This window comes from Parasteatoda tepidariorum, chromosome 11, assembly GCF_982258835.1.
Source record: "Parasteatoda tepidariorum strain Cologne lab strain chromosome 11, Ptep-v5.0, whole genome shotgun sequence".
NCBI lineage: Eukaryota > Metazoa > Arthropoda > Arachnida > Araneae > Theridiidae > Parasteatoda > Parasteatoda tepidariorum.
The window spans coordinates 37,550,474-37,572,918 of NC_141765.1; the positions used below are offsets into that span (position 1 = coordinate 37,550,474).

Here is a 22,445-nt window from a genome sequence, read left to right on the forward strand (position 1 = left end):
GGTTTAGGGGTATGATTCTCGCTTTGGGTGCGAGAAGTCCCCGGATCAAATCCCGCTCGAGCCCGAAGGTTATATTATTTTGAATCCGATACGATCTAGCACGCGTTATAAAATTCGCAAGAAATAAATAGAGAAAATGTTTACATTAATTCACGGTTTCGCGTCAAAAAAATGGAAATTATTTTCAAGAAATAAAATTGAGTTATTATTTTTTTGACATTTGAAAATAGTGCATAAAAACGTACGAAGGAGGATAACATCTTTCATAATACTGACAAATTAAAAATATGCAGCCTTTGCGTGGATGTGGCTCGGTGGTCTAGGGGTATGATTCTCGCTTCGGGTGCGAGAGGTCCCGGGTTCAAATCCTGGCCGAGCCCTGCGGGATTACTTTTGTACCTTCATTTGGAAGATGAGAAAGATTTACCAAATATGAATGAACCGAATGAGATTTTTCAAAGCAATTGTTTTATGGATTGAGAAATTATCCGTGAAAAAGTCATTCCTATATATTATCAAAAAAAGTGGGTAAAATTTAGAGAAATAAGACAAGAATTTTTGCCAAAGTATAGCTGGATCTCAAATGAAGATTATTATTTTAGTATTTCAGGATTTGAATTAGAAAAAATATTGTGCGGCTCGTTGGTCTAGGGGTATGATTCTCGCTTTGGGTGCGAGATGTCCCGGGATCAAATCCCGGTCGAGTCCGAAGGTTGTACCATTTTGAATCCGATACGATCTAGCATGCGTTATAAAATTTGCAAGAAAAAAGTAGAGAAAATGTATACATTATTTCACGGTATCGTGTCTAATAAGTGGAAATTATTTTCAAGAAATAAAATTGAGTTTTTATTTTTTTGACTTTTGAAAAGAGAGCATAAAAACGTACGATGGAGGATAATATCTTTCATAATACTGTCGAATAAAAATATACAGCCCTAGCGAGGATGTGGCTCGGTGGTTTAGGTTTATGATTCTCGGTTCGGATGCGAGTTGTCCCGGGTTCAAATCCCGGCCGAGCCCTGCGGGATTACTTTTGTTACTTCGTTTGCAAAATGAGAAAGATTTAAGAAATATGATTGAACCAAATGACATTTTTAAAAGCATTTGTTTAATGGAATGAGAGATTATCCGGAGAAAGTCATTCCTATATATTATCTAAAAAATTGGGTGAAATTTCGAGAAATAAGACAAGAATTTTTGGCAAAGTATAGCTCGAACTCAAATGACGATTTTTATTTTAGTAATTCTGGATTTGAATAAGAAAAAATAATGTGCGGCTCGGTGATCTAGGGGTATGTTTCTCGCTTTGGGAGCGAGAGGTCCCGGGTTCAAATCCCGGTCGAGTTCGAAGGTTATACCATTTAGAATCCGAAACGATCTAGCATGCGTTATAAAATTTGTAAGAAAAAAATAGAGAAAATGTATACATTATTTCAAGGTATCGCGTCTAATAAGTGTAAATAAAATTCAGTCATTATTTTTTTGACATTTGAAAATAGTGCATAAAAACGTATAATGGAGGATAATATCTTTCATAATACAGTCAAATTAAAAATATGCAGCCCTTGCGTGGACGTGGTTCGGTGGTCTAGGGGTATGATTCTCGCTTAGGGTGCGAGAGGTCCCGGGTTGGAAAATGAGAAAGATTTAACAAATATGAATGAACCGAATGAGATTTTTTAAAGCAATTGTTTTATGGAATGAGAAATTATCCGTGAAAAAGTCTTTTCTATGCTTTATCTAAAAAATGGGCAAAAACTTAGAAACTTTGTTATTTGGGGAGATATTGTATATTATGAAGTTATGACGTCATCTCTTATTACATAACACATAAATTATATCATACTTTTACTCTAGTGGCGCCATCTATGTGAGAATTTTAGAAATAAAATAACTTTAAATCTATTTTAATGTTTAAATCTGCTTTAATATTATTTATTAAATATAATTAAGGCTGAGGATCGAACTCACGCCATCAAAAAGCCTTCGTGGGTCAGTAGTTGGATATCATAACCACTGACCCACGAATGCTTGGTTAGATATGTGTTAATAAGTTAAACTTTTGTATTCTGAACACGTGTATAAGTGAAAAGGATTTGATATCGATATAATCCTACAGTTTCATCGATATATTTTTCACTTAACCTTTGACAGTTATTAAATAATTATTTCTGCCCCTCTTAATGTTATTATAACTTTCTCTGGATGGCAACGGTACTGACCATACACGTGTTAATTATAACATAATAAATACATGATATCATACTTTCACTCTAGTGGCACCATCTATGTGGGAATAAAATAACTTTAAATCTATTTTATTATTTAATTTAAATATAATTATTGCTGAGGATTGAACTCATCATGTGGTGATAAGAGATAACGATAAATAGAGGTGGCGAGAGTAAAATTTTTCATTCATCATGGATCTTTTGAAGTTCAAACATCCCTTTACAGCTGTCCTCGCAGGTCCAACAGGTAGTGGTAAAAGTTATTTCATAAAAAATGTGATTGAAAACCAAATGATACATCCTTTTCCAAAACATGTGGTATGGTGTTATGGCGTTTATCAAAAATTATATGATGAGATGCCTAATGTTGTTTTTCAAGAAGGACTTCCATCCGATTTGAATCAATATTCAGATGCATTAATTGTGATTGATGATCTCATGAGTGAATTGGGAAATGATCCTCAATTGACTAAATTATTTACAAAATTTTCCCATCATAAATCTCTTAGCATTATTTTTGTGGTTCAAAACATTTTTCATAAAGGAAAGGAAATGAGAGAAATATCCTTAAATGCTCATTATCTTGTATTATTTAAGAATCGAAGAGATCAATCGCAAATTACACATTTAGGACGTCAATTGTACCCTCGAAAAGTTAATTTTTTTCAAGAATGTTATGCTGATGCCACATCAAAACCTTATGGTTATTTACTCATTGATTTAAAGTGTGATACGGAAGAATCTTTACGCATGCGTACTGGTATGTTTCCTGGAGATACTTATTATGTGTACCAACCTCGATAACTTCATTTCAGCTGTGAATTTCAAGGAAATTAGATGACAACTTTAACCATTGTTTTTGAAGGTTTTCAACTTTTATCAACACCTATAAATAGGACAGACACTCGAAATTCAAATCATTTGAAAGTAAGATGTCCGTATGTAATGAGCGAACATTAGAGCTCATGAAATTGATCTCTAAAACTAAACATTGCAAGTCTCTTTTAAAAAAGTGTTCAAAAAGTGAAATAAAAACTTTGTGTGAGTGTGTATTGAATGTATTGTGTGGTAATATACCACTCACGAAATCTCAGAAAAATAAACTAGCTCCTCATAAAGAAAGTTTAAGAAAACTTTCTAAGAAGAAATTGCCATTGTATAAGAAGAAAAAAATTCTTGTACAGAAAGGAGAAGGATTTTTATCATTTTTATTACCTGCAGCTATTTCTGTGATTAGTTCTTTAATTCATGGAGTACAGTAAGAAATTTGTGTTGCTTCCGGAGGATAGAGTACAAGTAGCGGAACACTTATCACAATTGGATCAACAAATGAAGAATATTCTACAGAAAAAGGACTTAGCAGATGACGAGAAAGCAACTCTGTATTTACAAATATTGCAGAAGTATACGCACTTTTCAATTTCGAGACCGAAAAAACCAGAACCTCAAACCGATCATGAGGAAATTACGAACATAGACGATCCTCTAGTAGAGTCTGCAGAAGAGATCTCTTCAAATATCAAAAAAGAAACTGAAGACTTGGAGGGAAAAATTCTAACTGCTGTTCCAGTTCGATTTCAAGAAAAAGCTAAAGATATGTATCAATTCTTAAAAAATAATGAATCTCTCCTTTGGAACGCTAAAGGTGAAATTATTCATGAAGATAAAACTGTTCCTGGAAGTAATATAGTAAATCTTATCAATGACTTTTTGCGAAATAGAAAATCAGCTCCAGTGGGGAGAAATGTATTTTTAAAAACATTAAATTATATTCAATTACCATCACATTTAGATGTAAATAAAAAATTGTATAGTAAAAATAAAATTGTTAAGAAACCTATGATGTATGCCCGCAGAAGTGCTTGGGTGAAACTTTGAATAAAATTTTATTTATTTTATTAAAATGTATTTTGTCTTTATTGATCATTTTTTTCACAGGTGAAAAAGTTTATATTATCAAGGAAAAATTTCACCCTTTATTAATTAATACAAAAAGTTTTAGAAAGAGGGATAGAATTTTCTGAAAAACTGGAAATTTCCTTTTTGCAAAAACATAAATATTTTCTTAAAAGATTGAAAAATAAAAATATTTTCTGAAATATTAGAAAGTTTTGTTAAAAAGTTTGAAATATTTTTACGAAACTAGCAAATTTTTAACAAAAAGTAAAAATATTTTCTTAAAATAAAAAATTTTTGTGTAAAAACAATGTTTTCTTAAAAGATAGAAAAATTTTGTTAAAACGTTTGAAATATTTTTTACAAAAACAAAAAAATATTATCTTAAAAGAGAAAATTTTTTGCAAAAAACAAATATTTTCATAAAAGATAGAAAGTTTTACTCAATAATAAAAATATTTTCTGAAAATTTTGTTAAAAAGAATTAAAAATGTTACACTATTGCCTACATAACAATATTTAAATGTAAAATTTTATAATAATGACATGAGAGACACTAGATTTAGTTTCATTCCTTTTTTATTTTCTAAACACAAATCTTACACCATATTTTTTCTTTACAAATTGATACATCTGAAAATCATTTACATATAATTGATTTGAAATATGATACATAGAATAGCCTTGACAGCGTTTGAGTAAAAAGTAAATACAATATTGTCCACATACATTGGATGTAGGTGATTGAAACACTTTGGAATTCCATAGTACGTCCGTGTAGGAAGCGGTATTCACGTTGTAAAATCCGGGAGGTTTCCCATATGAGTCATAAAACTCTAACTGTCTTTGATCATTCACAAATAACGCTAGCCAGTGAGTTCCAGGTTGTGATGAGTCATCTGAATTCGTGATAGCACATGTGTTTTCTCGGAGACTCGGAAGCGTATCTCTTGAATATACGCCTTGAAAGTAAGGTGCTGTTATCTTATCTTGCGATAAAATGTAGAATAGTTGCAATCCATCCATTCTTCAATTTCCGAAGTCGAATAAAATATTTCTTGACTTGTTAATTTCAATCAAATTTTCAAATTCGGCAAAAACGATAACGCATACTGTTTTTTCCAGTGATTTGGCAAATTTCAGTTCTAATCTCAAATTGCTATGCTTAATCAGATTTAAATGTTCTCCTGAACATAGATCTGGGGAGAGATTAAATCCAAATAATGTATTTCCGTTCCTGTAGTCTTCTCTGGAAATAAATATTCCTCTATCTTGACCCATTCGTTCCGTTCCATCAAATAAAGTTTGATAGGCACGAATGTATTGATTTTGTGAAAAGTTGAGTTCCAATGGATTATGGGGCACAGGTTGTCCATCTACATACACTCCAATAAAATTTAAATCAAAATGATTAAAATCAAAAGGAGATTTTGTCAATGTTCCATGAAAAGCTTCATTATCTACACAACCAATAATAACCTTTTTAGGCATTTGACCCGAAAATATATTATCTTGAATAAAAGACATGCTCCCTTTAGGAATTGAATACACTTTGCATAGGACTCGATTAATGGGGTATTTTGCACTTGTTTTCTCGAGTGCTTTAGCATGACCAAGAAGCACTCCAGGGTTCACACGAGCTTTTCGAATGAATAAAGAGACATGATCCAATACTACTTTAAATCCTTCAGATCCTTGTAGACAAAATTCTGGTTTGCTTCTTATTAGTTTTATTTTCAAATCCACTAAATTGAGTAAAAGACGTTCTTGATGAAATAAATCTGAATGAATGCAGCCAATCATGTCCACTGTTGCGCTTTCTTTGAAAAAAGCAGTTCTTTTATTTAAACCATCCTCAGAATCTTTATAAAATAACTCAGCAGTTAATTGAGATGTTTTGCTATCATATCCATGGTTTAGGAGAGTTTCAATATAGGCCCTATAGGGATAGGTATTACTTGAATTGGAAACTGTACGATCGTTTAAAGACACATCTACTTGAGAAAATAATGAATGTAGAAATAAATTCACAGGTCCTATAACATCATCTTTAGTGATAGCTGTATTGTTCGTTTTTACTATTTTCGCTTTCACATACAATTGTGTTTGACTGAGATCTATGTAATCTTCTACACTTCCAGAGACATGAAACTCTACGGGAGCATTATCAAAAACGTTAGAAAGAGGATGAAATTGTATCCATTGACCATCTTGAATAACTGTTTGAGTTCCAGGTAAAGTAAAAAGTTCCAATTCCGATTTTACGCACTCAGGAGAATCTTTCAACAAAAATGCCATTTTATGGATCAAAAATATCACGTCCACTCACTTTGCGTGCTTTAGATGAAATGAATCGTTTCTGCTTCTTACGCTTCCTTTTATAGTTTCCTTTCCCGACCATAGACTGCACTTTATCAATAGCTTTTCGTGCTAGATTTTTTCCACTTTCTTTAGTTCTTGTTTTGACGGCTTCCTCAAAGTTTTCTCCAGATAATACATCAGATGCTACTCGAGTTCCTGTTTTTAAAACTTCTTTTCCAATAGTTTTACCACCTCTTACTAAAAAGGGTAGTGCTGCTCTAAATAATCGACGAAATATACCACCAAGTCCATAGCCCTTTTGGAAATTAACACCTTTATAATAGGGCAAACCCGAGCCAATTTGACTCGCATAATGATCTTCGAATTTTTCAGCACAACAAACGTACGGTAGTAGTATATAGGGGGGGCTACAGGACACTTTTGCCCTTCCCTATATACTACTATTAATTTCCTATTTTTATATTAAAAAAATTTAAAATATACCTATATTTTACATTTTTATACGAAATATTAAACAAAATCAGTATATTTAAAAATTCTTATTTTTATATTAATAATTTTTATTTTATTAAAAATCCTGTATTTTATATGTTTTTATTTAAAATATCGTTTTTTATTTTACATGTAATTCATAATCGTAATATTTATTTTTACCTTTAAAATCAAAAATATATTTTCCACTATTAATTTTTCTTATAGCTTTATCAGATAATTCACCATGACATTTCGAGAGATAAAAATCTTTCTCATCATTGTCTACTTCTAATCTAGCTATAATAGAGTCACCGTATTTTGTATTTATTTTTCTCAGTGATATTAAATTATATTTACCTATCTCGAGTTCATTTAATTTGTATGTTTCTGGAAATCGTTTGAGGTCATTAAATTCTTCCATTTATTTAAGAACATTTTTTGTAATATAATTTTATTATCTGTATCTAAAAAATAATAGGGCTATAAAGTTAAGTATGTCATAAAGTTTAACTGACGTTTTCTAGAACTAGGATTTGATCACAAGAGTCTACTACTAAGTCTAATAATTTTTACTATTAGAAAATTAGGGTAATTTTTATTATTAGAAAAAATAGCAAAATGGCCTACCGGATTGATGTACTGAGACTCCGATTCCTACAGCTGTTTACGAATTCCGGAACCAGAGCCCCAGTACACCTACCCAGCCTACGTGGCCGACACTATTATAACATTACAAATACATTATTAATACATACATTATTAATAAATAACATACATTATTAATACATAAACAATATTAACACATTAACAATACAAACAACATTAATACATAAACAATACAAACAACATTAATACATAAAAACATCCAGGACATGGAGCCACAAGTCTCCGCCCACCTCGATGACGCTCTGTGGGATGTTTTATATGGCTTTATAATGATCCCCCTATTGACGCTTAACGCAAATAACACTCCTGCTACTCACGAAAGCTTCTGGGGATCGAACCAACGATCTACGTGATGCTAAGCTTAGACTTAACCACAGAGCCACGGGGCCCCAGACTGAAGAAGAGCTTTTATTATTTTAACAAGAGAAAATATAAAACTTTTTGATTTCCTTTGAAACAGTGGTGTCATCTAGTAGTATAAAAGAAAGACTGACATTAAATTAATCTTATTATCTATATCTATTTATAATCTCTAATTTCATATGTCAATTTTTTATTATGTAAATAAATGGAATCAGTTTATACAGAAATATTTGAACAAATTAAGAATAAAAAAATAAGTTACGATTCAGAAGAAGATGAATTTTTTTATGATACGAAAGATTTTGATATTTTTTTAAAACAGAGATACAATTCGAGAATTAGTTTTTTTAAAAAGTTAAAAAGAAAATTGAACTTGGTTTTTACAGTTGAAACAGATGAAATGTTTTTAAAATTTTTAGATTATATGTATTTTAAAAAGAGTTTAAATTATAAATATTTTATGAAAAAGATATGTGATTATTATAATATTTCTAACAATATTAAGTTAGGTAGTCCTAAAAAACAAAACATTTATGATGAAATTTGGAATTCGTTTCTTAAAGAGACAGAAAAGTATTTATAAAAACTCCATTTAATAAATGGAAGATAAATTTTGTTGCGATTGTAAGACTTTGAAATCAGCTGACGAATTTTACAAATATAAAAAATATTTATTTAAAAGATGTATAGATTGTGATCTTAAAAGAAAATATATATATTATGAATGCGATTGTGGTAAAAATTATACTTATTCACATAAACAAAGACATTTTAGAAGTAATTTTCATATAAAACGTATGAACTCCTTTTTATAAAAGTATTTATAAATTTTCTTCCTTATAAATGAGTAACATGACAAAGGAGTTCAAACACTTGAGTAATGTACTCTCAACTTTCAGTATTAAAAAACTAAGAGAATTGATAACTAAACTTAAAATTCCTGTTCTGACTGATAAGAGATTAAAATCAAATATTATTGAATCAGTAGTTTCTTATATCAAAAGTACAGGAAATTATAAATCTGTTATATCAGATTATTTAGGATTAGATGCTACTAACTATTTAGATCGTAAGAGGAAAATATTTATAAATCATCCAGAAAGAAGAAAGATAATCAAGAATTTATTTGATTCTTATAATTTAAAATATAAAGATGGTAAATTTATACCAAAAGTAGAAAAAAATATTTTAACTGAAACTAATTTAAATGTTTTGTATAGGCCTCAAAAAATAAAAGATAAGGTAAAAGTAGAGGTAAATCTTAAAAATTTCTTTAAACCAGATTATAAAATTATTGAATTCAGAGGTCAATATATTGAAAAATATAAAGTTTATAGAAAACAATATAGAGTGGTAGGATCTAAAATTTTACCTGAACAATACTATAATATTTTAAGAAATATATTTAAAAGGGCTATTGGAAATATTATAGGAAAAGTAGATGTAATTATACATAATCCTAAATTAAATGTACCTTTTCATGATAAAATGATGTCAACTAAAACTGCTTTTAATGAATACATTGATAAATTATCCAACCAAATTGAATATAAAGAAATCGATATAACAGAGTGTATATTTGATTTTAATGTCATCGAATTACCTCATGGTGGTAGACACAAGGCTTTAAAAATGTATTCTGAAACAGATCCAGCAAAAAAGAAAAGTATTTGTCAAATAAAAAATGATGATAATATATGTTTGGCTAGATCAATTGTAACAGCTTTAGCTATCCAAAATCCTGAACTGTTAAGTGATAAATTATGTACTGAAAAATTATCAAGTAATGAAATAATTTATATTAAAAAAGGTCGTGTTTTACAAAAAACATTAGCTATAAAATTACATGATATATGTAAAATTCCTTTAGAAGTGTGTAGTTTAGAAGAAGTTAAAATATTTGAAAAATGTTTAGACATTCAGATCAATATAGTTTGTAGAGAAAATGGTAATGAAATTATATATAATGGTGATTATAAATCAACATGTATTTTTATATATAAGAATAGAAATCATTTCGATGTCATTACATCAATGACAGGATTTTTAGGTAAGAATAATTATTGTAATTATTGTAAAGTGGGTTATAAACGTTCAAATCAACATAAATGCCCTTTAAAATGTGATAGGTGTTTTGTTAAAGAATCTGATTGTGAAGGTGAGGAAATATTTTGTAAAAAATGTAACCGTAAATTTAAAGGAAAAGGTTGTTATAATAATCATAAAAAAGAATTTCCAAAGATACCTAGTGTTTGTAAAGTTTTATGGAAATGTTTAAAATGTAAAAGAAATATTAATAGAGAGGACAGAGACCCTGATGAACATATATGTGGTGAATATCGTTGTAATAATTGTTGGAAATGGGTTATAAAAGGTCATGAGTGTTTCATGAAAAATGAAAAAAGTAAAGGAGGTATATGTGAAGATAATTGTGTAAAAAATGAATGTAATAAAAAAGAATGGTGTGAAAAATGTAAAGATGGTTATACAGAAAAATACTTATTTTTTGATGTTGAAACCCAGCAAGATACAGGAATTCATGAAGTGAATCTAGTTATATGTCATGATTTTCATGGAAACGAAACAGAATTTAAAAATGAAAACGATTTTTGTGAGTGGTTATTTGATGGATATACAGCTATAAACGTTGGATATACAGTTATAGCTCATTATGGAAAAGGATTTGATTTTCAATTTTTAGCTAAGTATTGTTTTAAAAAACATATAAAAATATTCACAATTTATCAAGGAAATAAGTTAATATATATGAAAGCTGATGAGTATAATATAAGGTTTATTGATTCTATTAATTTTACAATGTGTCCACTTAAAAAATTTCCTAAAACATTTGGTTTAAATGAACTGGCCAAGGGTTATTTTCCTCATTTATTCAACAAACAAAAGAATCAAAATTATATTGGTAAATATCCAGATAAATATTACTATGGATATAATTATATGGTTAATGAAGACAGAAAAAAATTTGATAAATGGTATGATTCCATTAAACATGAAACCTTTGATTTCCAAAAGGAATTTATAAAATACTGTAGATCTGATGTAGATATTTTAAGAAAAGGTTGTATAGAATTAAGAAGATTATTCTTAGAAACTGTGAATGTAGATCCGTTTAAATATGTAACTTTAGCTGGTTTATGTATGGCCATTTACAGAGATAAATTCTTGAAAGAAAACACAATAGCTATTGATGAAATTGTCATTCAAAAAGATCAGTACAGTAAAAAATCAATAGCTTGGTTAGATTACATATCAAAAAAGGAAAATATTAATATACGTCATGCTTTGAATGGAGGAGAGAAAAAATTACAATTAGGTGAAAAATATTATAAGGTAGATGGATTTTATAAAAATACAGTATTTCAATTTAATGGATGTTTCTGGCATGGATGTAACAAATGTTTCACTAGAACACAAGTAAACACTGTTAATCAAATGCTCATGGAAGATTTATATAAACGAACTAAGAAGATCAATAAAAATATAATTGAAGCGGGTTATGAATTGATAAATATCTGGGAGTGTGATTTTGATAATAATAAGGATATGAAACAATACATGAAAAAAGAATGGAAGAGAGATTTTATAGAACCTTTAAATCCTAGAGATGCTTTTTATGGTGGAAGATGTGAACCTACCAAATTAAAATATGAAATGAAAAGTAATGAAAAAGGTAGATATATTGACGTATGTTCTTTATATCCTACTGTAAATTATTTTGATAACTATCCAGAAGGTCATCCAATCAAAATATTTAATCCTAAAAAATACGATGAAAATTGGTATGGATTAATAAAATGTAAAGTACTTCCACCTAGAAAATTATATCATCCAGTATTACCTTATAAAGAAGAAAAATTAATATTTTCATTATGTAGAACTTGTTCTGAAACAATAAAATGTAATCATTTCAAAACCACTTTAGAAAAAAAGAAATGTGAAATTTGTCACGAGATAAGAAATTCAGAATGTAAACACGATGATAGCGATAGATGTATAATCGGAACTTGGACTACTGAAGAGATCAGATTAGCTATTAAAAAAGGATATAAAATATTGAATATTTATGAAGTGTGGTATTTCGAAAATAAAACGAATGAACTGTTTAAAGAATACGTCAAGACGTTTTTAAAATTAAAATTAGAAACATGTGATAAATGGAAAAATAATTTTAAAAATGAAGAAGAATATAGAAAAGTAGTTAAGGAAAAATTAAGTATTAATTTAGATAAAATTGAAGAAAATCCAGGTTTGAGATTCATAGCTAAAATATGTTTAAATTCTTTATGGGGTAAGTTTGGTCAAAGAAATAATACGAAACAAACTGAATATGTGATGGAAATTGAAGATTTTTATAGAATTATTCTAAATGATACTATTAAAGATTTGAATATGAATTTTTTAAATGACGAATGTGTGGAAATGAGTTATAAAATGAAAGATAAATTTGAAAAAAATAACTTCAATACTAATATATATATAGCTGCTTTTACAACTAGTTCTGCCAGAATTAGATTATATGAAATGTTAGATAAATTAGGAGATAAAGTACTTTATTATGATACAGATAGTATAGTATATATAGACGACGGAACCAATAAAATTGAAACAGGATGTATGTTAGGAGAATGGACTGATGAATTGGGAAATGATAAATATATTACATCTTGGATAGCTGGAGCCTCTAAAGATTATGGGTATAAATTAAATGATAAATCTGTACATGGAAAAGTAAAAGGATTTAAAATGTCTTATCAGAGTGAAACCATATTAGACTTTGATAATAGGACTAAAATAATAACAGGTGAAACAGATTGTTTAGATGTAGAAATCAATCAGTTTAAAATCGAAAAAGATAGAAATATTTCAAGTATTAAAACAAATAAACGTTATACCTTTGGATACGATAAACGTAGACTTTTAGATAATTATGATACTGTACCTTTTGGCTTTTAAAAAATATAATTCAATTGATTCCTAAATTAGTATAATATTTTTTTCATCTATCCAACTATTAAATTCTTCAGGGTAACCTAGCCATTTTACGAATAACTTATTATCTTTTCTTTTTATTATTTTTTCAATCTTATATGTTTCATTTTTCTTATTATATTTTACTAATTCTTTTTCATAATAAGTTCCTTTAATTTCTTCACCATTTAAATCTTTCACTCTATAAGTTATAGGATCTGTTTTCAATATTTCAGATATTATAAAAATTTCTTCTGTAAATGTAGGATGATAACCTCTGGTAAATGTTTCTTTATATTTTGAAATTCTAACTTTATCGCCTATTTTAAACTTCGGTTTCTTTATTTCTTTTTTAGAAAATAAATTATTGTATACGATACTTTCATTTTCTGTCCGACTGGCTTGTGAGGGTGTCATTTTAATAGATCGATGATAAGAATTATTATAATTATAAACTAATTTATCTAGTACTTCTAAGTATTTATTTGTATTACTTGCAGCCATATATTTTCTTATTTTTCCATTTATTGTACGATTAAATCTTTCAACAATAGAACATTTTATTTCAACATTTTCAGTAGTAAACCAGTGAATATTATTATCTTTGAATAATTTTTGAGTATCTTTATTAATAAATTCCGTACCTTTATCCGTTTGTAGTTTCTCTGGAATTCGTTCTTTAAATATTAACTTGAAAGCATTTGATACTTCTTCGCCTGTTTTTCTTTTTATTGGAATAGCCCAAGTATATTTACTAAACATATCAATAACTGTTAAAATATAATTAACTCCACTATTATATTTACTAAATGGTTTTATAAATAATAAATCGGCTTGCCATTGATCATCAATATGTGAAACGTAACATCTCCTTCTTCTAAATTTACGAATAATTGGTTTATGTCTAGTATAAACATCTTGTTCATGTAAAAAATCTGTAATTTGTTTTTGAGATAAACCTGTTTTTCTTTTTAATTCATTGATACCACAATAACCTTTTTCGGGATCATAATAAACTGCTTTTATGACCCCGTTTTCTTTAAAAAAGTACTTTTTTTAGATCCACAAACTTCACATATACCTTTCCTCGTCAATCTTCCATTTTTAGAAGTTTCTTCATAAACATCTTTAGTATTAGTAAAATTTTTACATTTTAAACAATAAATCATACCCATACCAAATGTTCTTTTGGCTTTGATAATAGGTTTAACAATTCCTCTTTCTATTCTTTCCCTGATTGTAGGATTTGGAATTGTATTTAACTCTTCTATCATATTTTTATCACATACATCATTTCTAGTTTTAGTATCTTTGTTTTTAAGGTAACAAACATCATGTTTATATGCTATTTCATCTACTCTGTTAATGGGCTTACTCCATTGTTTATATGTTAAATCATCGTTTAATCTTTTCTTTCCATGTAATAATTGTGTTCCAGGTCCTGTAAATTGATGTCCTGGTAAATGCATTTCAAAGGGTAAATTATTAATTGTTGAATTGATAAAGCCAGATCCTTTTTGACCACATTCTTTACAACAAAACTTGAACTTTCCGTCTTTACTTAATTTTCCAACTTTGAATATATTACTTTTACACGTCATTTATAGGTAATAAAAAATTATATGTATTTGTAGCCATTCAATTGAGTTATAACTTTTTCTGTGAATAAAAATTCTTTTCTCCAAATATTCTTCCATTACACAAATTCTTTATTTCGGTACCTCATATTAGGATTGACTAAATCTAAAACTAAAAAATCATATGGTTTTTTGATACAGTTCTTATACATTTTATTAAATTCTTCTTTTGTTAATTGACCATCTATTTCTCGTATTATTTGTTTAATTTCTTTTTGTTTCATATCGAAAAATATAAAATAATTGCTGTTACTTCTGATGGTTATAGGTATTTTATAATAGTACTGACTTATATAGATAAGGGATGTATTTTTCTTTCTTCCTCGTATAAAAAATTCTTCTATAGATTGTTGATCTTTTTCACATATACAATCATCAAATACAACTAAATTCATATAGGAAGGATCCAAGTCATCTACGGTAATAAAATCATCTAGTTTGGAAGAAAACAAAACTTGATCTTTTTTAAATTTTTTATATTCTTTCAAAACTTCTTTTTTATTCTTTAAGCCTTTACATTTTTGAATATCTTCTAATTCTACATCTGTAAATTGAATGTATTTTTCTTGTAATTTTTCATACTTAGATTCAAATATGTCTTTTGTACACATGTAAAGTCTATCAAAGTGTAAATAGTCATAAATTAAATTGATTAATAAGTTTGATTTTCCACTGTTGGAAGAACCATTTATGATTAATCTAAAGGGATGTATAGGCAATAGAGGATGTTGATTTGGATCTTTAAATTCATCTGCTTCATTATAGTCTTTAATTACAATTTTAGAATACATTTATTAATTAAAAAATAATCTACTACGAGTAAAAAATAATCTACTACGAGTAAAAACTATTATTAAAATAAAAATATTTTTTTTTAAATAATTTATTCTTTTAATGGTTCATATAGCGGTACTCGTGTATTATGACAAATTTCAGCAAGAAGTATACAAACTATCTTTTCTTTGTTTGAATTATAAAATTCTTCTGGTAATATATTACTTTTATTTTTTATTAAAAGACAGAAATCTATTTTAGAAACAAATTCTATTACAAAGTCTTTATCAATATCTTGATATTGTATAATATAATCCCAATTTACATAATCTTGAAATTTTCTTATAAGGTTCATTGATAATTTTTGATATCTAGATACAACATTCATATTTAAACGGTCATTATAATTTTCTATAAATCTTAAATCCAATTTTTGGAATCTTGATATTTCATACCAAGTCACTTTATCTAAATGTCTCTCAATAAAACGGATAGATAAGGTTTGGTATCTACATATTTTTTCCCAATCTACATCAGAGGCATGTTTTTCAATAAAAGGTTCATTGAGTTTTTGATATTGAGAAATAATATACCAATCATTTGGCTGTACATATCGTTCGATTAAAACTTCAGACAATTCAGAAAATTGAAACACATATTCCCATCTTAAATAATCTGCTAAACTTATAATTACATCTTCTGAAAGTTTCTTTCTAGAAAAGTCGTTCCAATTAATTTCATTGGCCATTTATTAAGAAGAAAAATTTATCTTTTCAATATGTAAATAAGGCTTTAATTTACAACCTCCTCCTGTTAGCACTGATAATGTTAAAACTTCATTTAACTTTCCATACGCAAACATAGTTATTGAATCTTCATTAACATTTATCTCTTTATCAAGAAGTACTTCTTTCACTTTTTCTAAACGTATTTTTGGCTTTTCATTCATTTTGTCACAGGCTAAAAAAATTGTAATTTTCATATACATGTTTTGTGATAATTTCAAGTTTGAATCTAAAAGTTTTGAAGTAGTTTCGTTGAATTCAAAAGTCTTGTAACCCACACCTGTAAACTGAACAAGTCTATCTGTGGTAGCGCAAAAAGTTTTATTATCAACGTAATATTTATTAGCAACGTCAGTATCATTTATGGGCCATTTTACACTCGATATTCTTTCGTTGTGAGCATAATAACTTCTATTAATTTTATCCCACAGTATACAATAATAATCAAGATGTTTTTTGGTAACCACGTCGCCTTCTTTTTCAGGTTCTTTTACATTTGATATGATTTTATTTTTAGCATCAAAATTATTTTCATCATGTATTAAACTTTTGTCTTTTAATTCATCGACATATTTTTTAGTTGAAGCATCATTGTCCTCTAGAGGAGTAGCTATATTTCTAATACATTTATTTTTAGAATTAAAATAACCATTATTACGAATCAAACACTTATTTTTTAAATCATCTACATATTTTTTAGTTGAAGAATCATTATCTTCCTGAGGATGTAAAACATTTTTTAAAAGTTTACTTTCCATATCATAATTACCATCATTCGTTAATTTAAATCCTACACCTGGTGGTCCTAAAGGTCCTTCTTTTATTTCATTGTCGTAAAGTGGATAATAAGCAGCCATTTATTAAAATAGAAAAAATCCTTTATGTTTTCAGAGTTTTAATCATTTTTATATCCTGAGTTGACATATTCAAGGAGCATTTGTTTCTTTCTTTCAAAATAAAGTAAAAAACATAATTTTTAGTAGTATTATTTCTCAACCTCCAATTGAATTCAATCATTAAATTACTCAAGTTCGTATAATTTTCATGGTTTACCAAGTTAAAACAAATTATAGGATACTTACTGAAATTTGAATAGTTTATCATACAACCAGTTTCAGAATTTATATTATTCATTCCTGATTCTAAAAGAGCATAATATAATCGATTATAATCATTTTTATTAAAGTCCATCATATAACTTACAGTGGGAACTTTAATGTTATTAATCATTAACCAACATTCTATCATATCCAAGTGATCAAACATCATATTATTTTGATTCATGTTTTCATTTCTATCTTCATATTGAGGAATGACATATAAACTCAAAACTTCATCAGATGTAGCAGGAATAGAATAAGACCCACTGGAATTTTTATAAAATACATTTGATTTGATAATGTTATAATGATCCCAATTTATTTCTATAGGAGTATTTGATAATTTTAATTCATTGAATTTTACAGATGCTGAATTTTTAAATCTAACATAAGGTAACCAAAGTGATAAATCTTCAACAAGAACCTTAAAATCTGGATTTTGAATATCTGTATACAACATATTTTTACTATCATTTCTCTGAATTTCTATTTTAACTTGGAAACCTGTCATTACTTTTTTATATTCGTTAAAGAAATCAAATATATACTTTAAAGGAATCCATATTTTTACTGTTTGACTATTTTTAGTAAATTTACATCTTTTTGAAAATCCTTCATTAAAACTTTCATTTAGTTTAAGGTTTTTAAAAAAATCAGTTATTTTGGTAGTATCTATCAGAGTTCCATTATATTTGAAATTGTTTCTATCTACAGAATCAGTTGTATCTACATAAAAGAACATGTTAGTAGCTTCCGATGTTGAATAATCAGGGGTGAAGTGTATCATCCCTAATACTTGATTCATAATGGCTTTATAATTTATAGTGGATTCAACTTCAGTATTTCCTATAGTCAACCTGTTTGAATTAATGAGACCTCCTCCATTCACTAGAGTAACATTTTCATTACTTATTACACCTCCATCTCCTTTTACAATTTTTAATTCTTGTTGTAGATATCCCGCAGAATATAAAATATTAGCATTTGTATCATTGATAAAGAAATTATATGTAGCATTTTCATGAATATTATTTCTATTTTCACTTTTTAATTCTCTATATTCAAAACTTTCAACGTCGTTATTATAATAATAACTAGTGTCTTTCAAATCGTAAATTTTATCCATTTATTTAGGAATAAAAAATTTCAATCCAGTACCATGTTTTTTATTTTTAGAAAATATTTCATTCAATTTTTCTCTCACAAATTCCTTAGATTTATCTTCTACAATAGGACTTATAAGGTCTGAAAAGAAGCCTCTTCCTTGTATTTTTTTACTCTTTCTGTACAATCTTTGTTTATTCATTTATTTAGCAATAAATTTGTACTGTACTTCTTGTTTATTTAAATCAATTAGTTCACCTCTATGATTTGTAATTCTCATTCTAATTCGATTAATAGAATCAGATTTAACCGGAAAAAATATTAGTTTATCAAATTCTTTAGCATATAAACTTCCAGGAGGATTTGATGATGTAAAAGAATAAATAACTTGAGATTGAAACTGATTTTTATAAGCACCATCCACTATATCACAGTGAATATAAATATTATCATTACCATTAGCTATATCCGCAATAAATTTACCTTCTTGCTCTTCCTCTTCATATATTTTAGGTTCGAATCCTAAAATTTTGTACAATTCACTTTTAGATAAATCAATTTTATAATTCTTCTCGAGTTTAATACTAAACCTTTGTCTTTCTTCAATTATTCCAAATAATATAGGTGAATCATTTCCAAAATATTTTACCATATAACGATTCAAACCTCTTATACTATAATGACCATTTGGAATAATAAAATCTTCCCATTTGACTCCATCAAAATATGAAAATTTATTGTTTTTCTCCGTAATATTATTCCATGAAATATACATTGAAAAAGACTGAAGAGCTATCTCTGTAAAATGAAAAGGTCTCGAATACTCAATGGTGAAATCTTCAGATTTATCTACGTTTTTCGAATCTAATATAATATACTTCATTTATAAAGAACAATTTTTTCATTTAAATTACTAGGTTCTTGAGTAAATGAATATAAAACTTCAATAGGAGATTTATTTTTATTTCTTTCAGTTATATATTTCATACAATAGAAACCACATCTTACAGAACTCGGACTTTGTAAAAAACTATCGTTATATCTAATTTCTTTTCCAGAAGTATTTAAATAACTTAGTATGTTTTGAGGAAGAAAATCATTTTTTATTATTCTATTGTTATATTTATATTCTCCAAAAGGATCAAAATATTCAACAAAATTATATTTTGAATCATTATAATAACAAACCCAATGAGTTCCAGGACCTGTAGATACATCTAAATTTATAATTCCGTTTTCAAATTTTCTTATCTTTTTAGGTAACATATCTATAGTAAATATACCTCTAAATCCTTTTTCATTTTTCATATTGTTTTCAATCATTTTGTTGGATATTCCCATGGCTGATAGACTCCCTTTCCACAAGTTTTTTTTTTTTTACCTGATCCAGAAATTTTGTCCAATACTTTTTTAGTACCCCAACCAGCTGCTCCACTAGCTGCTCCTAATGCTAAAGTAGAAAGTAAAGGTACTAAAAATGGTAAAAACCCTCCATTCTTTTTCAGTTGAGTTTTTGATATTTTAATTCTTTTACCTTTATCAATTTGGTTAATTTGTGTAGCTGTTAAATGTAAATCAAAATTGGGTGTTTTACTTTTATCTATTTGTAAACTAAGTTCTTCACCATTTTTATAAGCTGATTTCAATTTAGAAATCTGACTGTCGCTCAAGTATACCTTTTTCACAATATACATTTATTTACTAAGAAATTTCTCATAGTATTCCTTTACCTGATCGTTTGTCATAGTTCCCTCTCTTAAAAGTAAATCCAACAAATCTACAGTTTTATTATACAATTTTTTACTTTTAGAACCTTTACAAATTTTATCTGTCAAATCAACTAAGATATTCAGTTTATCTTCTAAACCTTTTCCTGTGTAATGTCTACCTTGTTTAATGGCTGATAAAGCTTCTAAATATCTTTTCATCATATTCATTTTATAATCAGCATTATCAATCCTTTTCTGATACTCATCTTTGTTGTTTGTTAAATTTCTATTTTTGGTTTCATTTCCTTTTTCTCTTTTAAATTGATCTCTTTTTGCTTTTGCCCTTTTAATAACTTCTTCAATATCTTCATCAGTTTCATTCCATATTATTGAAGGTAATTCAAATTCTAATTCTTCTAGTAATTCTTTATCTAAATTTTTGTCTATATCTATTTTTAAAAACATACTTCCTACATCTTCAGTATAATCTTCCTCTGACTGATTCTCTATCTGAGGTAAAGATCTATAGGTCTCATTCATAGTGAAAGATAAATTATCAACAGCATCTTTTATACCTAGCAAGTTTTGTTGTCTAGAAGTTTCTAGTTTTTCCATTTGATGAAGTACAGGTTCGTGAAAATCGGCCAATGATTTTTGTATTCCTATATCTTCTTCTAATTTTATTTCATTATTTTTCCTAATTTCTGATTGTAGTTTAACTAATCTTAGATCATTTTTTAATTGCTCTAACAACTTTTTATTTCTCTCTTTTTCAATACTTTCCATTTATAGGTAGTAAAAATAACTGTAAGGCTTTTTTGTCTAAAAAAAGTATTCTAAAAATGTTTCTTAATAAATGGATAAGATTACAGTCATCCTAAACATTCAGGGATTTATTTTTCCCAGTCGTAAGATTGTAAGAGAGATAGGATGGGCTCATTTAAATTTACCAATCGGTGAATATATTGGCGTATTTACACCTAATTGTGAATTGAATGATCAAGAATTGAAGATTGTACGTAAATGTACTTCAGAAGTACACGGATTAAGATTTAATAGAAATAAGAATAGTTTATGGATAAATCATCAAGATGTAAAAAATTATATAAATAACCTATATCAACTATATGGTGGTACATTTGCTTATAAAGGAGGTATTTTAGAAAAAGAGATATTAGATGAATTGAATATACCATCTATTGACATTGATGTACCTAAATGTACTAAAATTTTAGGACCTGGATGTTCGTTATACAAGTGTATGTATTACAGAAATTATATTACAAAAAATGTTCTTAAATAAATGGAAGAATTTAATGACCTCAAACGATTTCCTGAAACATATAAATTAAATGAACTCGAGATAGGTAAATATAATTTAATATCACTGAGAAAAATAAATACAAAATACGGTGACTCTATTATAGCTAGATTAGAAGTAGACAATGATGAGAAAGATTTTTATCTCTCGAAATGTCATGGTGAATTATCTGATAAAGCTATAAGAAAAATTAATAGTGGAAAATATATTTTTGATTTTAAAGGTAAAAATAAATATTACGATTATGAATTACATGTAAAATAAAAAACGATATTTTAAATAAAAACATATAAAATACAGGATTTTTAATAAAATAAAAATTATTAATATAAAAATAAGAATTTTTAATTATACTGATATTTCATATAAAAATGTAAAATATAGGTATATTTTAAATTTTTTTAATATAAAAATAGGAAATTAATAGTAGTATATAGGGAAGGGCAAAAGTGTCCTGTAGCCCCCCCCATATACTACTTACGGTACACTCATCTTGACGTCTTCTCTTCAAATGAATGATTCAAAAAACGCATCGTACTATTTATAGTATTTGCCTCATGCGGAAATGTAAGACTATAATCACTTTACCACTTTCAAAAGGTACGAAATCACCTGAATTCAATCTGATCTCCACATGGATAGTTTGAAAGGAGTGCCTCGTTAAAGGTAAGTATTGAGGTCTATCATAATACTGGCTGATTGTTTCACCATCATATCCTTTTATTCAACGATCCGCAGTAAAGGAGCTTGCGTATCTCCGACAATTTGTGGTGAAATTAAATCTGAGTAGACGTAAAAAACGGAAAAATTAGACCACGCGTCAGCCACAAATTCGCTTTTCCGGTTACCCGTAATGACTGCATCAGGTTGGAATCCTAACAATTCACCTAACTTTTCTAAATGAAGACTGCAACCTTGAACGGCGTTAATTTTAACTCGTTTCGTAGCTTTATTGTAATTTATTGTAAATCGACTAGGATTTTTAGGTAAAGCAAGTTGTATAGCTGATACAATATCGAACATTGATTCATAACAGCCCACATCAATTGTTTGCCTCACACTCGATATGAT

The 22,445-nt window shown here is 27.7% G+C and overlaps 1 protein-coding gene and 1 non-coding gene across 5 annotated transcripts in view; both read left to right on the top strand.

The window, feature by feature from the left end:
* LOC107438559 (excitatory amino acid transporter) overlaps positions 1 to 22,445 on the top strand; it is a 145,180-nt gene that overhangs the window by 93,355 nt on the left and 29,380 nt on the right. The window lies entirely within an intron of this gene.
* TRNAP-CGG (transfer RNA proline (anticodon AGG)) lies at positions 309 to 380 on the top strand. Its single transcript has one exon. It is a non-coding gene; the product is annotated as a tRNA-Pro (tRNA).